The following is a 20671-nucleotide window of genomic DNA, read 5'->3' on the forward strand; positions in this document are numbered from 1 at the left end:
AAAATTATTTCATATGTGACATCTGTTTTGATCACCTCCTGTCCACCCCGTTGGTGAGGGAGGAATGCCCACCCTAGGGTTATGAGGATGGCCAGACACGTGATACCTCACACTGAACAGTGGAGATTGGCACCGTTTTTTAATCACACTCACAGGCCAGGGTAAGAGGACCTACACACTATGCAGGGCCACTCTGGGGTTGAACTCAGGAACAGAGTGTACAGAACAGGAGTTGTGGGGTGCAAGCTTTGTAGTATTAAGAGGGTGAGGTGACCCCTGGCTCCTTGGGAGGATGTGATGGACTTGTTTGAATGATTCCATGGGTTACCAGGGAACTGAAGGTCCTTATTGATCCCCATGAGAAGGCGGGTTGTTTGGCTGGGAGAGATTATCTGCAGGAGCATAATGGGAAGGAGATATGCAGTCAGGCCATTTGAGACCCTCCCAGTTTCAAATGCCTAGGCAGCACATAATATTGATTTTATGCCTTATACCACAGCATTGTTCATTGTTTATCTGGAATGATAATTTGAGTGAATGTCCTGTATTTTATTTGGCAACCTTATTTCCAAGGGTTGTTTCACAGGAATGTCTAAGAAGCCTCAGTTTTCTTGGGGACAGTTGGCTACTTGCAAGGCTCTGCTATTAGTGCCATACGTAAGAATCTGCCCTGGCCCCAGCTCTTCCACTCCCAACCCCATCTTCTCTGCACGATGAGCCTACGCTCCTGGCTGTCAGGGGCCAGATACTCTGAGGTTTGAGACAGGATTCCTTAGGAGCCTTCCTCCATATCGGTGTCTCACTCTTTGAATGGCCCGAAGAATCAAGAAGCATATGGCGAAGACTCAAACTTTGTCCAGAAACACAGTTGCCCTTTTGGCGTCTGTCCCCAGCCTCTTTATCTTTGAGCTTAAAGCTAGTCCTCTGGGCTGAGATAAAATGGAGGTCCTTCCAACATCCTTGTCCTTCCCCCAGTTTTCCTTACACAAAAATAGAAAGCTGCCTCCTCTTCCAGACTCCAAATGTGAAAATGCCTACTTGACACCCAGCATCTCCTCTGCACAGCTCGGTTCATGTGAAAATTCAACACATGATGTATAGAGCTACTCACAGGTGGCCAGGTGACCTGTAAGATGTTAGTTTGTGTTTTCTTCTTAGCTCCGTGGGAGATTGCAGGGAATTAAGCTTTGTGTTCTGTGCTCTGAGCTCCTTCCTGGTTTCAGTGGGTTCTTAATGGTTTTGGTATAACAAGACAAAAAGTCCCAAATCCTGAAAGGAGAGATATTTGGAGGAGGCGGAAGGTGGAGTTTGCGCTGATAACACTGAAGGGGTTAAAGTTTGTTTGTTTTTTGGGGGAGGGGAGGGAGGTAAACTCTCAGAAACTCCTACTCCTGAGAAAGAAATAGGAAATAGGAGCTTTATGGAGTGAGCCAGGGATGCTGGTTGAGATAGGACAATGAGAGCTGTGACTCAGGGAGCCCCAGGGAAAGACTCACTGGCTCGGTTTGGAAGCAGCTGAGCTATCTAACTTCAAGCAACCATGTGAGTTTGGAAAGTAGCCCATTGGGGATGATTCCAATTATTATTCATTATTTTTAAAACAAATACATATTAAGGACCTACTCTGTCAGCACTCTGGTGAGTGTGTTAGACATAAATGGCTTTTGGAGCTTATACTTCAATGAATTGTTATCATCTAAACAATGTGTAGCTCCAGGTTTTTAGTGGGTTATAGAACTCAGTGCTTCTACCAATAGTAGTTTAAACAGAAACATAGAAGGCAGAGTGAAATTTTTAAATACAACCAGAGGATACCAAAAAATGTATACACATTTTAAGAAAGGAAAACTGTATTAAAATTGTAATACTCAGTAAATACCGATAACAAATAATGAATACAAGTCATATTTAACTTCTGGAATTATGAGGTGCTCAAGGTGGTTACCAACAGCTTCCAGACACTTCTGATTATGGTGAACGACTGCTTGAGCAACGTTGACCAAAGTGGCCACTTGTATACATTTTTTGACACCCCCGGTATATGCTTGCTTAAAATTCTTCACTGGTTCACCATTACTTCCAGATAAAGAATAAAGTTAACAACCATGCCTTTGAAGCCCTGCTTTATCAGGCCCCCACTGGCCTCCTCATTCTCATTTGTTTCATACTGAATTTCCTTCAGTCTCACACATGAGTCATGTTCTTTTCAACAGAGAGTCATGGTCTACACTTTAGCTGATAGGCCTGTATGTTTACAGAACACTATACCGTAAATATTGGCTTGAAGGTGTCATTCTCATGCAGTCTACACATTTCTTCTCTTTTCCCCTAATTTTTAAACAGATGAATGTAAGGTAATAGTATCCACCTATGATACCCAGAATATTATGACTGGCAAGAGTTGGTGGAAGTTTACAAATAAAATAATTATTGAACCTAAAAATAATCCTCTTTTCACTTCTTTCACTTCAGTTGTACTGCCCAATATTGTAGCCACTAGTCACATGTGGCTATTAAGCCCTTGAAATGTGGTCATACAAACTGTAATATATACTCAAAGACTTCACAAAGCACTTAGTGAAAAAAAAAAGGGGGTGTATATGTAAAATATCTCAATGATGTATTATATTCATTATATGCTGAAATGGTCATATATTGGACCTATTGGACTAAAGTTAATTTCCCTTTAAAAATAGTTTTGCATTTGGCTAGTAGAAAATTTTAAATTAAGATATGGCTCACATTCTATTTCTCTAGGACAGCACTGCTTTAACCCTTTATTCACTCTTCACATCTTCAGGGAAGGCTTCCCAACCTCCCTGACTAGATGAATTCCTCCAATTCCATGGTCTGATGGCCTCTGCTCCCCACAGCCTTTCTCTTGCTTACCTGTGCGACACCTGGTTCACCTTTGCATCCTCAGTGGACTGTTGCTCAGTGTGAGAACTATTTTTGCTCATCGTTGACTTTCCACACCTAATGCAATTCTTGCTCTGATTAGTTATATGAAAATACACTTATTAATGAATAAATAAATGAGTGGCAGTTATATGAAAATATATTTATAATGGTTGACACAGAACTAGGGATGAAGTCTAATTACAAAAATAACATCAGGATTTAAAAGTTCTCATTCAGCTAGAGAGTGAGGTCAGATCATGAAAGATATAATTTAACAGGAAGAAAAGCCTAGTCTAGCACACAGATTAAAAAAAAATCAGTGGTGTCAGTAAAGGATGGGAGTATGTTTGAGTTTATGTGGGTTCTGGACTTGTAATCAACTACAAGCTCAATGTTAGCCATTACTGGGAGGCAGTGAAGGCAGTGACAATGGAAATTCTATTGGGCAGATAGAAGTAGGAAACTTCCCATTGAACTCTGTCTGTTCCATGATACCTGGTGTGTTCTATCTCAGTCTAGGTGACCTTCACAAGAGCAGTTCCAAAGGAATTTAGCTAGCATGGAAGGGGGCTTTGAAACCAAAATATATGTAGCAAAGCTGAAGGAAGTAAAAATGTTTTACTTGAAGAACAGTGAGTACATGACATGAGCTTTCAAATATTGGAAGCTGTTTTATTAAAGAAGCATAGAGACATTTTTGTATTGTTCCAGGTGGTAGAACTGGGAACTGTGGGTAATAATCACATAGTACCAATTTGTAGCTTAACATAAAGAACTTTCAATTAAGATTCGTCAGGACTTCAATGTGTTATGTCACAAAGTAATCAGTTTCTTGTTATCCACAGGTATTCACAGCTGAGACTGGGTGATCCTTTGGTTACTGCCAGGGGCAAGGAAGTCAGTCTCCCACAATTCAGCTGCTGTGTTTGGGTAACCCCGAGGAGTTGCAACCTTTGGGCCAGGACACCCTCCATAACTGGATTGGGGGTGAATGAGAGGCTCCTAGGAGTCACCAGGCTTGGGGACTGTTGAGCACGAGTGTGACCCAACTCTGTTGGGGGCAGAGGGTGATGGCAAAAGACCAGCCTCCTTCTGCTGACTTGGCCTGGTTGCCACTTGTGCGGCAGTGACCGATGGGTGGAGGGGAGGGGAGGAGGTAAGGGGAGGAACTCATCTTGGAAGGCTGGAGGCAGGGGGAGGTGAGACCGAGTACGCATTGAAGCTTCCAGTCCCTGGAGCATGTTCCCGGTCCCATCAGACTTTACTTACAAAACACCAATTCAAAGATAAACTTAAGAATGTCAACACAGCCGCTGCAGAGCATTCAACCTCAGGTGGGCCCTTCTGATCGCAAGATGCTGTGCAACTGCCTAATGAGCCTAACGGCTTATGGCATGAAGTGTTTCCAGGAAAAACAAAGGAGATGGCTTATTCTTTGGTCTGTGGCCAGTCTGGCTTGGAACCGAACATGGAGTCAAGGGGATAAAGATGACAATGAGAGGACAAGGTCAGCTGCAGCAAAGAAGAGATTTTCTGCTACAACAGGTGATCAGACACTCCAAGAAAAGGGGTGGAGGCCCTGCTGTGTGAATGATGAGAGCAGCGCAGCCGAGACACACGGAGGCCTTAAAGAAGGGACCCATCCTCCACTGAGCTGAGAACGAGCAGATGAGGTGTCACCCGATCCCAGATCTCGACATCATCTCCAGTTTCAGTGACATGGACCCCTGTTCACATTTGTAAGATCTGTTTCATCCTTAAAAGCACATAAGCACACAGAACATTTTTCTTTATGCCCAAATCAAGTTCTTTGTGCTCCTGTTGTATCCTCTCCTCTAACTTCTCTCTGATCTCTCAAGTATTTGTTCTGTGATTATTGAAGAATTACTTTATGTTCATTCTCCTGGGAACACGAAAAAGAAAATCACACGTGAGAGTCTGTTGTCTGAACTTATTTTAGTTACAATAATTGAAAACATAAATGTCTTAAAAAAGCGACCAGCATCACCTCTATTTGATCATGATAATATAGAGCAAATAGCTCTCGCCAAACTTCTGCTCTGATATCCTTATAACAGTTATTTGTTTCTATTATTATTAAAATATTTTCCTGCTATCTCATATGGAACAGCTTTTGAAGATCCTGTGAGCACAGCTGGAAAATTCCTTCTTTGAAGGCCCCATTTATTCATCTTTTGTCAGTGGCAGGCTCTTTATGCTCAGATATTTTATACTTTTCACAGTTATTTCAAAATTTATTTCATTTGACATAGAGTCAATTTATCATTCTGCGCACTTTCCCACTTCTCTTTCCCCTCATTTCTCTCATTGGCATCCTGCTAAGTTCATCAGAGCACTTTTTTCTTCTTCTTTTCCTTTCCAACTGTATTGTGGAGCCTAGAAAGACACTGAGAGCCCACTGCTTTCAAATGTTCATATACCTCCAGTTTTTTTGTGGACCCCAACTAGGCCCAGAGTTTACAAAAGTTGGAGACTGAAACTTAGAATCTGCCTAATAATATGTTCAACAGCTCTCAGACATAAATCTGCGAACGGGTGGTTCATTAGAGAATATCAGCTTGACTCCGTTTAGAATCAAAGAACGCTTCTATGGTTGACCCACATGGTTGCCGAATATTGTTTCTCAAGCTTTTTCAGTGAACCGTTCTGCACGTGAGTGAGATTTGTATTAAGTTGTCTAGGTGTAGAAGGAAACAAGATGATGATTCCATGTTCTGAGATTATTTCAATTTCAGCAGACTGTTCCCTTGAAGCAACTACACAAAAGGGTTTTTTGTTTTTGTTTTTGTTTCTGTTTTTTCCTGTACTCATTTTAGCTGAGTATAACCACTTCTATTTGACTTGAATCAGGAAAAAAGGCAATTCGGCACAATGGAAAACATAGTTGATATCTTGTGATCCTTATCTTATTTGGTATGAAAGCAGACATAATGTAACTCAGCAAAACTTGCTTACATACTCACTGACTGATTGGCTACTAACAATGCAAATGACAAGTTTGAATGAGTCCTCGGAGGTAATCTCCTCATTGTGCTCTGTGCACATCAGAACTCCTCTGGGGGTATTTCTTTTCATTTTGGAAATCTTATGAGACTCATCGGGGGAAAAAAATGGCACCCAGAAAAGGAGAACCAGAATGCCTCAGAATCTATGAAATGAGTTGAAGTAAGGGGTCTGCCTGCAAACTGAGCGATTTAGTAAGAGAATTAAGGGGATGCTGGGCCAAAGTTGGAAAGACCAAGTGGAGATATAGATTGCTGCTTTCAAATATTTGCGGGTGTCTTTTAAATACAAAATTCATGCTTCAAAGTGTGTTCATGATTGTAGACGCTATAATTGTATATATAACTCAGAAAACAATATAAGGGAAAAATAAAAGTCCACATTCTACAATATTTTTATAAAAATGGAACTACATTGCATGTACAGATCTTTTGACCAATCTTATTTTTATCTTGTACAAATCAAATACATGCTTACTATCCAAAGTAAACATTACAGACAAATATAGGACATAAAATCTCCCCATATTCTAGCACCCCAAACATAAGCACTGCTTATAAATTTTTGGGTCACTTCCTGACATTTTATTATATATTGGTTTGTCAATTTCTTTGATGTTCATTTCCCTTAACTCTAAGGTAAGCTCCATGAAGAGAGGGTTTTGTTTGATTTCACCCTTCTGTCCTTAGCACCTAGAGCAGTGTTTGAGCATACAGTGTTCTCTCAGTCAATAATTGCTAAATGAATGAGTAGGTACATAAATGAATTGCTGATAGCTCCCCATAATTAGGACAAGGTGTATAAATACTATTTAAGATCCTTAATCATATTGTTTACAACACCTGACAAAACAAGATGTTTGTTAAATTAAAAGGAAGAATGAGAAAAAAGACAGGTAGGAAGAAAGAAGAAAAGAAGAAAATCAAAGCAAAGAAGGGAGAAAAAAGACTTTTTAAAAAATAAATTAGATTGGAAAAATAGTATCTCATATAAATTTTTAAAATTAAATTTATTGGGGTGACATTGGTTAGTAAAATTATATAGGTTTCAAGTATACAATTCTGTAATACATCATCTATATGTTGCATTGTATGTTCACCACCCAGAGTCAGTTCTCCTTCTATCACCATATATTTGACCCCTTTTACCCCCTTCTATCATCCCCACTCCCCCCTTGTCCTCTGGTAAACACCAAACTGTTGTCCAGTAATATGAGTTTTTGTTTCTTTGTCTTGTTCGTTTGTTGCTTTCAGTTTTATATCCCACATATAAGTGAAGTCATATGGTTCTGATTTTTTTCTGTCTGATTTAATTTCACTTAGCATGATAATCTCAAGACCAACCATGTTGTTGCAAATGGCAATATTTCATCTTTTCTCATGGCCAAGTAACATTCCATTGTGTATATGTACCACGTCTTGTCATATACATTTTAATTTATTAATTTCTAATGAGGTCTTATCACTTTCTCCATTATATTTTTCTGGAGAATCTTAGGCTAATCAATTTAGTGTGCTTTTTATCTTGTAATTTACAAACTTCAACTTTTATTTTTATTATTTCCTTTCTCTAAATTTAATTTTTTTCTGCTATTTGAATACTGAACTGTCCATTTTGAATTTTTCTTGTTTAACTATGAAATCATGTAATATTTTGATTTTGTCTTTCAATACCATTTTGAACATACTGTAAATTTTGATAAGTACTATTTCCATCCTTTATGTTCTGTAGTTGTATTTTCTTTTGTTTCTCTTTTATTCTATAATTAATTATAATTTTAATTTTTCATTGTTTCAATCATATGTAATTAAATCTTTCTTTATTATTAACCTATATGACTACTGTATTTTTGTTAAAGTAATCTGTATACTTTTCACTTTTTGGAATTCATTAAGCTTTTGTTTATGTCTTCATATATGATCAATTTTTATAAATATTCTACAGATGTTTGAAAATGAGTTATAATCTTTATTTATAGTACAGAAAATTCAATATTTTTAAAGTATGATAATCCTTAAATTATAAATGTCCTCTATTGTGTCTTTTTTGCCTAATTCATCTGTCAAGTCTAAAAATAAAAAGTCTCATTTAATTGTGTTTTTTGTTAATTTCTCAGTGTTTGCTTTGTTTTATATTTATAGTGATTGTTACTTGGTGTCTAAATAGTCATAACTCATATTTTCATTGTGGGTTATATAGTTTGATTGATTTTGTAATGGTTGCCCCTTTCTTCTGCATAATAATATTAACATTTTTTACTTTTTTAGGCCACACCAAACAGTAGCTCCTATGCTTGAGGTAGAAGCATAGTTACATTGATTACTAGTTGCAGTAGATGTTGGGACAAACAGTGGTGGAAAGTATCACTACTGAGTTGGTCTCTTTCATGTGACCTCTGATTTATTAGAAAGATATATAGTGGCCCTTGAAATGAATCTCGGTATCTTTTTCTCAATCCAGTTCCATTGATATTACACTTAGTAGAAGCTCCTTTAGAGATGCTTGCCAGACATAATTTCCAGTGTTATTGTGATTTTTATTGGTTTGTTATAAAAGAAAATATATGTAATTGAATAAGATATAGTATGCCTTTGGGATCTAGGAATGAGAATAATCATATCAGGTGGCAGGATGCTATGGAAATGGCAATTAGACCTAAATACAGAGATTAAAAACCTTAGAACTCAGTGGAAAAGTACCTTTTTATTTTAAGAATGGGGAACATAATCCATTTAGTCTGTATGTGGAGCAAGTTGGAATTTAAAAGCTAGGTTAAGTTTTCCCTAGCAGTACTCTGTAGTTATAAAATTCCAAATTTATAATTTGTATGAAGGTGAAACCCTAATTTCTACCACAACTAAAAACTGTTTTGCTCTGGGTCACAGTATTTGGGAAGAAAATAAAAGGGTTAGGCTGTGTCTCTGGAGTTAGCATCAGAGTGATGAATGGCACTTAAGTTTATGAGTGGCAGCATTTTAATCATCTATAAAAGCACATACATAATCCTGACCTTCACTAATTATTTTTTCTTTAGACAGAAACACCTTAAACTTTTCCTCACTCCTATCAATACTATAAGCCAATTGGTATTACTCCCTAGAAATGCTCTAATTTTTCTTTTCTAACCCAGAACTTTTCTCAAGTAATGTACCTATCAAAAGAATGTCTGAGACTAGAAAGCCAATCATCTATCAGATAAGGATCAATTAAAATTGAGATATGAAATATGAGTCTCATTTCAAATGCAATCAGATCTGGAGATAATCATAAAGTTGCTATTTAAAATATGTGGGCAATTCCCTGTCCTTACTTACTATCATCATTTGCACATTCAGATTGTAAGTCTGCTTGATGCACGCAGCGCCCACCATCCACACCAAAGAAAACCACAGGTCTTTGCAGTATCATGAGAAGAAAGTCATCATTTTGACACACTATTTGTTACAATGAAAAGTCTTCATCTAACCATCTGTTTCTTATTAATGTGTTTATTTGCTCACCCTCTCAAGGAGCAAGATCTTGACTAAGCAGCCCCCAGTCACATAAAGAAAGTCATGATTATCATCAGAATCTTCAAGAGCGGATAATGAAAGTCATGCTGTTTAGTTTCTTCACTGTATAAATCAAGACACGGAGTTCTCAATAAATGTTTGTTCAATGACTCATGTCCATGTATTCAATGCTTTTAACTTTTTTTCCAGTCCTGTAAAAGTCCAAAGGTGAAACCATGAATATTTTTTAGTGTAGTGTGTATATATGCGTTATCAAAATAACTGGTTTCAAAGTGAAAATTATACCATCTACTGAAGGTTAAGACACAAGGGAAAGATACTCTTAGACATTGTCTTAAAGACAGTGGATTGGTTTGGCATTTTAGGAAAGTAATCTAGTAATATTAACAACAACAACCAAGAAAAGTACTTATCCTTTGACCCAACAACCTATCTATGCAAATTTAGTCTACAGAAAAAAGAGACTTAGGACTTAAAGATATTTTTCAGGATGAAATGGGGTTCTCAGTAACTTTTTTTCCCCCAAAGGCTAAAACTCAGTTCAAATAAAGAGTGCTAAGCACTCCCATGTTCTCAGTCCAATGTTGGCATTTTACTAGAGACACTAATCTTGCCAGTATTGGAGTATGGGAGGGGAGGAGAGGAGGAAGCAGAGCTTGGACTCAAATGTTAAATTCAAGTTTTAAACAAATAAGATTGAATCTTTTGAACTTTAATGAGGCTGTCTTATAAAAAAAAAAGCAACCAAATTTTGATTTCCAACCAAATTTTATGGAAAGGGGGATTTGACAGAGCATAGTTAGGAGCAGTGATTGGATACCCTGGCAGGGGATGGCAGGAAGGAAAGAAAAAAGAAAGGGCAGGGGTGGGAGAGAAGAGCTGTTAGGAAGAAATCATTTTTCTTTATATATTTTATCATTTCAATTGTTGTAGTACCTTGGTAAATTTTTTTATTTTTGAAATAAAATTTTCACAAAAGATACACACAATTAAATAAAATTCAGTGAACATAAATATAAGAATCAAAATGAGGGCTGGCCGAGTGGCGCGTTGGTTAAGAGCTGGCTTGGGACGTCAGCTCTGAGCAGCAGGGCCCTGGTTTGGATCCCACATGAGGGCCAGTGATGCTGCGCCCTCTACAGCTAAGATGGTGAACAACAGCTCAACCTGGAGCTGGGCTGCCCTGAGTCACTGGTGACGGCATAGGTTGCAGCCCTTGCTGCAGTGGGTGCCATAAACTACTGTGAGTGGCCGGCAGCCAGCGTGAGTGGCCGGCAGTCGACGTGAGCTGCCAAGAGCCACTGCGAGTGACTGTCCAGAGGTCAGTGACCAATCTGCCAAACCCAGGAAGAACGCAATGATAATACCAACATGGGCCAGTGAAGCGATGTCCTCCACAATCAGACTGAAGAACAAAAGGACAGCAACTTGTCTGTTCCCCTTCCCCTGATTCCCCAGCACTGTTCCCCTCCCCCAATTCCCCAATTAAAAAAAAAATCTTAAAAAAAAGAATCAAAATGAGAGCTAGAAAGAGGTGTGAAATATTGCTCCATTAACTTGGGGTGTTAATTTGTAAATGGGTTAGATAACTGTGTATGGAGTACCTGCTATATGCCACACTTGAGTTGGATGCTTTCACAGTTATCTCATTTACTACATCTGGTGTAGTTAGAAATGCATTACTTGATTTCATGGCTCTTTGTAGACAAAATTTTCAGTGATTGCAAAGAAGAAAATTTGGAAATGTGATATCCTGAAATTTTAAAATTGATTTGTGTGAATTTCACAGAACAGAGCTCAAAAAATATGGGCAGAAAAGAGGAACAAATAAGTCAAATAAAATTATGAGCTGAGAAACCAGAATCAGTTCTGCCTAAAGACTCATTAAAATCATTAACACAGTTTTAATAAAATCTTCTCTGAACAGGGCTGTTTGTGACATTTTGCTAACGGTCAGTTAATTCACTTGAAGATTATACATGTTCTTTACCTCTTTTTCTTCTCCTTCTCCCTGCATGACCACCTAAGAGTGAGATTCTTTCCCTTAAAAAAAACAAACAAAAAATGCTGATCAGTAGTGGTCATATATTTTGAATTCACATGGGGTCATTAATAAATAATCTACTTTAGAACATAAACATCCTTGTTTGTTCCCAGGATTGAGTCTTCATAAGGACCAGTCTGGTTGTAGTGCCAAGTAGCTTTGTTTATTCAGCTCCAGTTATAAAGTCCTGGTAATGACAGAACATGATCACCAACCAGCTCATGGGCTTCTGGAATCTAATGAGAAGACTCCAAACTGGAGGCATAGAATGCCCAGTTGCTCGCCTTCCCTTGCCCAGGGACTCCCTGCTGTGTGAATCCTTGTTTGATTTTATTTTCTCCACTATGATCATAAGGTTTACCTGCCCCCTCTAGCCCGGATAAACAAATCTTTGTTGCCTGGATATTCTCCAGATTCAGCTTTCTCTTGTCATCCTTTAAATGTTAAAGCATTTGAATATAAGTGACTTAGAATATTCAGTGCTTTTCTCCAAATCTCTAGAGTTAGGCAGATGTGGGGTGGGGTGGGGTGAGGGTGGGGTGGGGCTGTCATATGTTGAAATTCACTTCCTGGGTCCTTGTTTCTCAAAATTCCCAGTTGCTCTGCTTCAGTCACAGTTCCTACAACTAAAGTCTCACTTCTGCACTGCTCTGCACCCCACTAAAGAGGGCCCCTCTCCATCTATCCCACAGAGCCCCACTCACACACTGTGTTAGTGAATGTGGGGAGAGTTTTCATGATGATTAGAGGGTGGGCAGTGAAGATTGGCTATATTACAGAGAAGAAAACTGCTTCCAATTCAATGACATTATAGTTCTATAAATGTATTGGCTAATTCATAAAGCAGGGACACTCTTATTGGTTATGTCTCTCTGTAGACCTTCTGCTATGGTCTCTCTATACTAATGTTTTTCAGTCTTGGCTATAAATTAGAGCCACCTAAAGGTCTTTTAAAAAAATCTCAATGCCCACACCTTACCTCAGACCAATTAAATCAGAATTCCTTGGGGGTAAGATCACCAACATGTTTAAGGCTCTCCAATTGATTCTAGCATTCAGCAAAGTTTGAGAACCACTGCTCTAGATATTTCTTATATTCCCAAAGAAACCAAAAGTGTTCTCATTTCATTAGGAGCAATTCAGATATTTTATGCATATATGTACATATGTACGTATGTACACCCATACTTTTGGTCTCACTAACTCATCCACACTGTGCCTGTGGGTCTTCATTTTTTTTTCCATAGGGTGCCCCAAAATAGGCTGAAACAAAGGAACTATTTACCCCAAAGACAAATTATGTCACTGGCTGAGAAAGCAGACACAGCTGCAGTCAGTTTTTGTTTAAATAGCATTTTTTTTCTAACAGTGCACATGGAAAAAGTTCTTTGAGCCCCTTGAAAATAAAGGGCTTTGCACATCTAAAAGCTTTTCCTATTTGTACAGTGCCCACCTCTATCTACCTCCTTGGGAGATCAGAATTTTCTTCTGCCCAAGCAGAATGATCTCAGAGAAAGCTGTTCTCACCCCAAACTCACAAAACCAGACCCCCCAAAGCAAGACCCAGGGCACTCCTGAATTGGTGCCTGGGGCTGGATAAAATGAACTGTTAAGTCTTTTTGATCTTTAACTCCTAAGAGTCTGATTTCCCTGCACTTGGGAGGAAAACCTGGAGTGAGCTGACTCACAGGTGTGAACTGAACTTGACTAACCTCTGCCATCCACATCTGTTCGCTTAGCATTGGTGTTATTTGGCATTTTAATGGACACTTTTATTAGGGATTGGACGAGAACAGATGCCAGTGAGAAAGTATGTTTTTCTACAGCTTCATCTATCCAAGCTTGTTCCACCACCCAAGAATTTGGCCTTTCCAGAACAAACAATATCTTCAGCCTTTACATCCAGGTGCTTTGGAGGTCTCGTAAAGATGCCAGCGAGTGCCTGTGGTTGTGTTTTTGGAGGGCTAATTACTAAAGTAGCTAGAAGCCATCCAAGACATGGGATTCCTTCAGTCAATGGGACAAGTTGTGCTTTCTAAGTTGGCGATATAGGTGGGCTTCTTAAAATCTTAGAAGGAAATGATGGTTTTCTTTTTTACAAACCACCACATCTCAGCTCTGGATTGCAAAATACTGTTGCTTTATTTACTTATTTATTTAATTGTTGCATTATAATAATCAAATGTTAGATGTATCACTAATAATGTTATAATTGTGTCAGTATTGTTATAATAGTGTTTTAATGTCAGTATATGTGAATCATTTACTTTTCAAAATATACTTGAATAGATTCACAGATGATTCAAGGAGATGATAGATAGATAGATAGATAGATAGATAGATAGATAGATAGATAGATGATAGATAGATAGACCTGTCTCTCACTTGGATTCCAGTATGTTTTCTTGAGCCTGACAGAAAGGCATGGAGTTTCTGTGAGTGTTTGAAAATCTTGCATAATCCTGTATGCCCGTGGTAATGGGTCACACCTGTCATCCATCATGTGTATGGGGGAGAAAGGTTGAGAACTGTTGGGATAATTAATGGGGTAATAGCAGTTAAGTTCCAGAAGACTTCAGTGAAAATTACATGAATGATCACCTTCTTTCTACCACAAGCTGTATCTTTGCTTGGGTTAGAATTCCTACACCTAGGAAATCATATTCTTTGTCTTCTCTGTTTAATAATAGTTTATTCACTGTCCTTTCAGATGTTTATTTACTTTGCTGTGGGGCTTGAGAATGGCTCTAAAAGAAACCACTGATCACATTTTTACTGAGTTTAATCTATTGCCAGGTAAATCTTTTCTAGTCAGAAGTGCTCAGCCAATAGGAAAGGACTTTGCACAATTTGGACTCAAATAATTATTGATGGAATAAATTAATGATATAACCTATGACATATAACATGCAAAATCTGATGTGAGGAGGTTACCATTTTCTGAAAGCAAAAGTATATTCTTCCCGCTCACTACACCTCACCCCCCTGTACATTTTCTTCTACTCCCAGAGAAGAAAAGGAAACAGCTTTGATACATGGTAGGAACAAGTCTCTGTAATCAAGGTGAAAAACACTGCCTTCTCATTGCAGGAGTGGAGTGGCCCCCAGGCCCTGTGTGGGTGTAGGATCAGTTAGGCTCCACTGTGGGTCCCGGTTCCTACATGCCAGTGTGTCCCCTGCTTGCACAGTGGCTGTTCTTCCAAGTCTACTGTTCTTCCTCTCCTGTGCACTGCATATACTTCTTGACCTCTCTTCTGTCTTTGAAACTACCCAGTGTTTCCTCCTTAAATTTACCTCCATTGCTTTCCTAGCACTACAGTCTCCCAGACTTGCACCAACTTCTCTGACATCTGTGTCTCCTACACTGACCTCTTTCTCTTCCTGCTTCCAACTAAGGAAGAATTGTGTTAGCCTCTGCTTATTGCTCCACCTTTTCCTCTCAGAAAACTCATGGCTTCTTTCCTCACTTCTATTCCTTATCTTGGTGCTTAAAATGCCTAAAACAGTATCAAGAGATCTTACGTCCTTGAATCACAGTCCTGAGTCCAAGGGGACACTTCCACCTGGAAGGCTTGCTGTGATTTTAAAATCAACTTACTACAAACAGGGGTTACCACCTGCCGCTGCAGCAAAGTGGACCTGGGCATTTCCCAGGCTTCCATCAGAGGAGCAGGGACAGGAGGGGTACAGAAGAAGGGGTTCATTATGGGATTCAACTTTACCACATGGCAACAGCTGGTTAAGTGGTTTGTGTACATCTGTTGCTTCCGTCTTTGGTTTGAGCTTGAACTCAATAGAGAAACTGGTTGGAAAGAAATGAAGGTTGTAAAGCGTGAGAGAGCAAGGGTAAACTGGATCCCACATCTTTCTCTTTCTCCTCTAAGCTATCAACTTCAATTATGGGGTTGATTTAGATTCCTGTGTCATGGACCTAACGGTACAACCAACCTAGTAGTATGGGAAGCTGCAGGAGATGTGGCAGCATGCATAGGCTGCCTCAAGCACATAATGCATCTGATTAAACATGCGTGCTGCTTCATTTCTGTCTTTCCAATCTCACACAAAATCCTCCTGTGGCCAACTCCAACTCAGCACCATACAGGGAAGAGAATTCTAAGAAACATAGTTCTAACATAGTCATGTTGACCCAATGCAAAGTCACCACATCAAGGGCTATTATTGTCCCCTCCACACCATTTGTCAACTTTCTACCATGCTGGTGTTTTGGAATGTTGAGTTTTTATTTAACCACCATGCCATTTAAAAACTTCCAGTGGTTTGGCACTGCCTAGTAGTGTTTCTTCCTCCTCCTCCTCCTCCTCCTCCTCCTCCTCCTCTTCTTCTTCTTCTTCTATTGTGTTTTCTACAGAGAGATTTTAGGTGTTCTGGGGTAGGTATTTTCAGCAGAGAGCACCCTGGATTTCTCATCCCTACTTCAACTGGAACAGTTTTGTTTTTATCTGTTTTGTGCATTGGACTTCCACATGAGATTTCATATGTAGAAAACCTACAAATGGTTCTTAAAGAAAAAGAAAAGACAGAGACACAAAGAGGAAGGTAAGGAAGGAAGGAAAGGAGGGAGGAGGGAAGGAAGGAAAGAAGAAAGGAAGAAAGGAGGGGACAGAGAGACGGAGGAAGGAAGAAATGGCTAACTTAGAAGATAAAGTCTTAACTATCTAAGCACAATCCCCTATATTTACCCAACTTTGTTTCCTATTACTAACCCCAATGGGAACCATGTTCTTCAGTCTGACTGTGTCTCTTACCTCTGTCAAAAGACTGTGTTCATTACCAACTTCATGCCTTGACTCTCATGCTTTTTTTGGGGGGGTGGGGAGGCAGCGGTCTAGATGGACTCATCTCCATTGGCATTTCATAAGGCAATTGTAGAGCAGGTTTGACTCTGGATCAAGACAAAGAGATACAACTTTGTCGCCTAGAAAAGAGAGGAGGATGACAGTGTGGTTCCATTTAATTTAAACACACACACACACACACACACACACACACACACACACATACAAGGTCTGACAATTAAGTTTGCGAACGTGTTGCAACAATGTTGCTAACCTTTTTTGATATCAGAGGGATTATTCATTATGAATTTGTGCCAACTGGAAAAACAGTTAACCAAGTTTACTATTTGGAAGTGCTGAAAAGGCTGCATGAAAAAGTTAGACGACCTCGTCATTTTTGCCAATAAATCATGGCTCTTAAATCACGACAATTCATAAGCTCATGCGACATTGTCTATAAGGGATTTTTTAGCCAGTAAACAAATAACTGTATTGGAATACCTTCCCTACACTTGATCTGGCCCCCCAATGACTTCTTTCTTTACCCAAAGATAAAGGAAACATTGAAAGGAAGACATTTGGATGACATTCATGACATTAAGGGTAATACAATGACGGCTCTCATGGCCATTTTAGAAAAAGAGTTCCAAAATTGCTTTGAAGGGTAGGTTAGGTTCTGGCATCAGTGCATAGCTTCCCAAGAGGAGTACTTCAAAGGTGGCCATAGTGATATTCAGCAATGAGGTATGTAGCACTTTTTCTAGGATGAGTTTGTGAACTTTAATTGTCCAACCTCATACATTCATATATGCATCAGCATATAACTTTATGTTAAAACTTCTATACAAATTTATATTTAAATAACTACCTCAATGAATTAGATAAAGATAAAACTATATCAAGCCATTTAGAAGAAGAAAAGAAAAATTTTAGTAGCATTTATCAAGTGCCTCCAATGTACTAGGTCTCATAATTATTACCTCATTTAACTTTCAAAGCAACCATAAGATGTAGGAGTCATGAGTCTCATGTAAGCAGTTTATTGAGGAATCTAAATGCTTTATGGGGCAAACATGAAACAATTTTATTTTTTTAGTAACTTCCCCAACCACATTCTCTATTCTGGGCAGTGGGAATGTTTAATGACATCTCAGCTACAGTCTATGACTTTTCAGAATCTTTTGGTTTTTTGAAGTGGCTCATTTGAGTTCCTAAGAATCAGTCCTGTTTGTATAAAGCCTTCAATCTAATGCCTAGTAACCTCTGTCTTTTCTCTAAGCCTGGGTGGGCGAAACCTGCAGCCATAGTAGCTTAGGGAGAAGGGCTGGGCTGGACAGTGTGCTCTCACACAGCTGCCCTTTCCCTCTCTTTTGCCGGCCCTCCTTCTTCCTCTCCAGTTATGGTTGAAAGGAAGGAGAAAGACAAGACAGAAGACTGAATGCTGTTAACGATATCACAGTACTTGTCTTGGAGAATTGGAGAATTGCATATGCTGTTTTAACTCATTTCCTTGGACTTGATGAGTAATGGTTCCAATATGTGTACTTGACAAGAAACTCATCCTAGGCAATTCTCGTATGTATTTATGGTCCCTTGTAAGATCTGTTCCCATTGCATGGGGTGTGTTCCTTTTCATCCTCATGGGGAGGCAGTCCCTGGTAAGATTGTTACTGTAAATCTCATCTATCCTCCATAATTGAGTTTTGAGCTGATATGTTTCCATCTTGCATACCACTTTGGAACTGCGAACTTGAATGGGGACATCAGAAATAATAAAGATAAAGCATATGTTCGTTTCATGGGAGAAGTTGCCAGAATCATGTCCAGACTCTCTAACCACATGCTCTTGCTGTACAGCATATGATGCACACCATGCTGATGTTGGGTGTGGAGAATGCCATTAATAAAACCTTACGTGTACATAGAAAAGTAAAAAATTAAAAACTCCACTACTCGTATATACCAAAAAAAAAAAGGTGCAGCTTTTTGTTCTTTGTAACTGATAAAATCTTTCTAATAAGCCCCTATCCTGCTCTATGTTGTGTGGTATCTAAACTTATCAACTAATTAGGCCGGCCGAGTGGCTTGTTGGTTAAGCGTTGGCTTGGGACGCCAGCTCTGAGCAGCAGGGCTGCCAGTTCGGATCCCACATGGGCCAGTGATGCTACGCCCTCTACAGCTAAGATGGTGAACAAGAGCTTGACCTGGAGCTGGGCTGCCGTGAGTCGCTGGCAGCTGGTGTGAGCTGCCTCACCCAGGAAGGGCAAAATGACCATAAGACCAACATGGGCCAGTGAAGCGACACCCTCCACAACTACACTGAAGAACAAAAGGACAGCAACTTGTCTGTTTCCCTTCTCCAATTCCCCAACGCTGTTCCCCTTCCCTGATTCCCCAACGCTATAACCTTCCCCCAATTCTCCAATAAAATCTTTAAAAAAAGGAAAAAAACTTATCAACTAATAGTTCAGTATTTTGGGACTTAAGCAGCCCTTTTATACTTTTTAGGTCTTCGGGGAAGAAATCTTCAATCTATCAGAGTTTCACCCTCCCCTACCCACTTCTCTCTACACATGTAGGAGTATTTATGTGATCTCATGGCAATGAGAAGAGGGGCCTCAGAACCATGTGCTGACAGTGCTTTTGGTTGGTCTTGTCTATTGGTGAGTATTTACTTACCATTTGAGGTACCTCGTGGGTCCCCATAGCTATGGTCCATGATCTTGGTTCTTTACCTCTGGTAACTAGTTCCCAATATTTTGTGTCTCCATTTCAAATCCAAGTGGACATCAGTCTCCTGATCCTTTTAGCACCTTGGCATTATCAGTGGAGATGCAGAAACTTCTGGACTGCCTGCACACCATATTTAGGAGATGGGCCATTTTCAATAGTATGGGTTCAAGTTCATTTGTCTAACTGTCTCTATCCATCAATGCTGCACCACTGATGACCTTTCACCTAGAAGCTTCTGGTCTTCTCCAAAGCACATTTGGGAAAGCAGGCAACTAACCTTGACCTCCCAGGTTTCCCTACACTTATATGGACATTCCTATAACCTCCTCTCCTTAGGAATTAGCCCCATGGGTTTGGAAGAGAGGCTTGTCTAATCTGCATACCATACCTCAGTTGCTCTTTTCCCTCCCATATCCCTCAAAACAGGAAGCAGCCAGACTCCCACTTCCTGTGCAGTGAGACTTCCTCTACCTCATAACACCTTTCTAGGGGACAGTAGGATTCATGGCTCCGTGGGATGATGAGGTACAGGGAGAGAAGGCAGCTTACTGATAAAGGGGGGCATATTAGGTGCGATTCTTTAAAATGTTTCTGTTTCTCATTATAAAGAAGTTTTCATATATTATGTCATTTAAGAGTATATAAGACTTTAAGAAAATATCAGTGAGTTTAATAAAAGGAATTTTGGAAGACAGCTTTAAGCCTCTGTAGATTCTGTTTTTCTAAAGCTTCAGCCTACTCTAGAGAAGACCTGATATCCAATCCAGCAAAGCATTAGGCTAAATGTGTTGCCTCCTCCTGACACACAAACACAGACACTTACACACTTGTAGAGAAGAAGTCTATCCTCAGATGCACCTGAAGCTGAATTTTCAAAATTAACATTACTGACGGTTCAATAAGAATTCGAAGACTAAATTCCAGAGGTTGTATAAAAAGAAATTCAAAGTATATTCTTAGGTAGTAAATGGGTAAAAAAAATGCATAGTTTTCTTTCTGTATGTGAGATAGAGATAGAAATTCATTATTAGTGGTGTGCACTATTCTTATTATAGAAAAGCTAAGATTCTGGATTAAAACTGAGAGACAGAAAATTCATTATTAAAGCTGTATGCTATTTCTGTGAAGAAGCAGCTGGATTGGAGATCAATAATGAACCAAGTTTAACAAACTCCAGAAAAACTGATATTTCAGTGAATTTTACATGTTCAAAAGAATAAGTTATGTATGCCGTGTAAGTATCCATTACTTACAAAGATGTGGTTTGCTTATGGGTGGTAAGAATTCAAATTCTGAAATCACTTCCTTACCAACATTAGATTTCAATTCTTATAAATATAAATGCTTCTGTTTAGTTTTCTTATTTACGTAATAGTATTTGTTGTGTGTTGCCATAGTCCCTGTCCTTAAAAAATTTCCATCATTAGGGAAGAAACAAGTCATTCAACCAAGAAATCACTAAGTCACATGCTGCGACTGTTGCATGTCTAATGCTGGTTTTTGAAGTTTCAGTGGAGTGAGTCATTACGGGCTTGCAAGCCTGGAGCATCTTATAGTCATTAAGAGAAAGGCTTGTTGAGGGGAGGTCCAGAAGCCGGCAACTGATCTGCCTCGCCCGGGAAGAGTGCGATGATGGTGCCAACTTGGGCCAGTGAAGCAAC

The sequence above is a fragment of the Hipposideros armiger genome, unplaced genomic scaffold (genome assembly GCF_001890085.2).
Source record: "Hipposideros armiger isolate ML-2016 unplaced genomic scaffold, ASM189008v1 scaffold_61, whole genome shotgun sequence".
Lineage (NCBI taxonomy): Eukaryota > Metazoa > Chordata > Mammalia > Chiroptera > Hipposideridae > Hipposideros > Hipposideros armiger.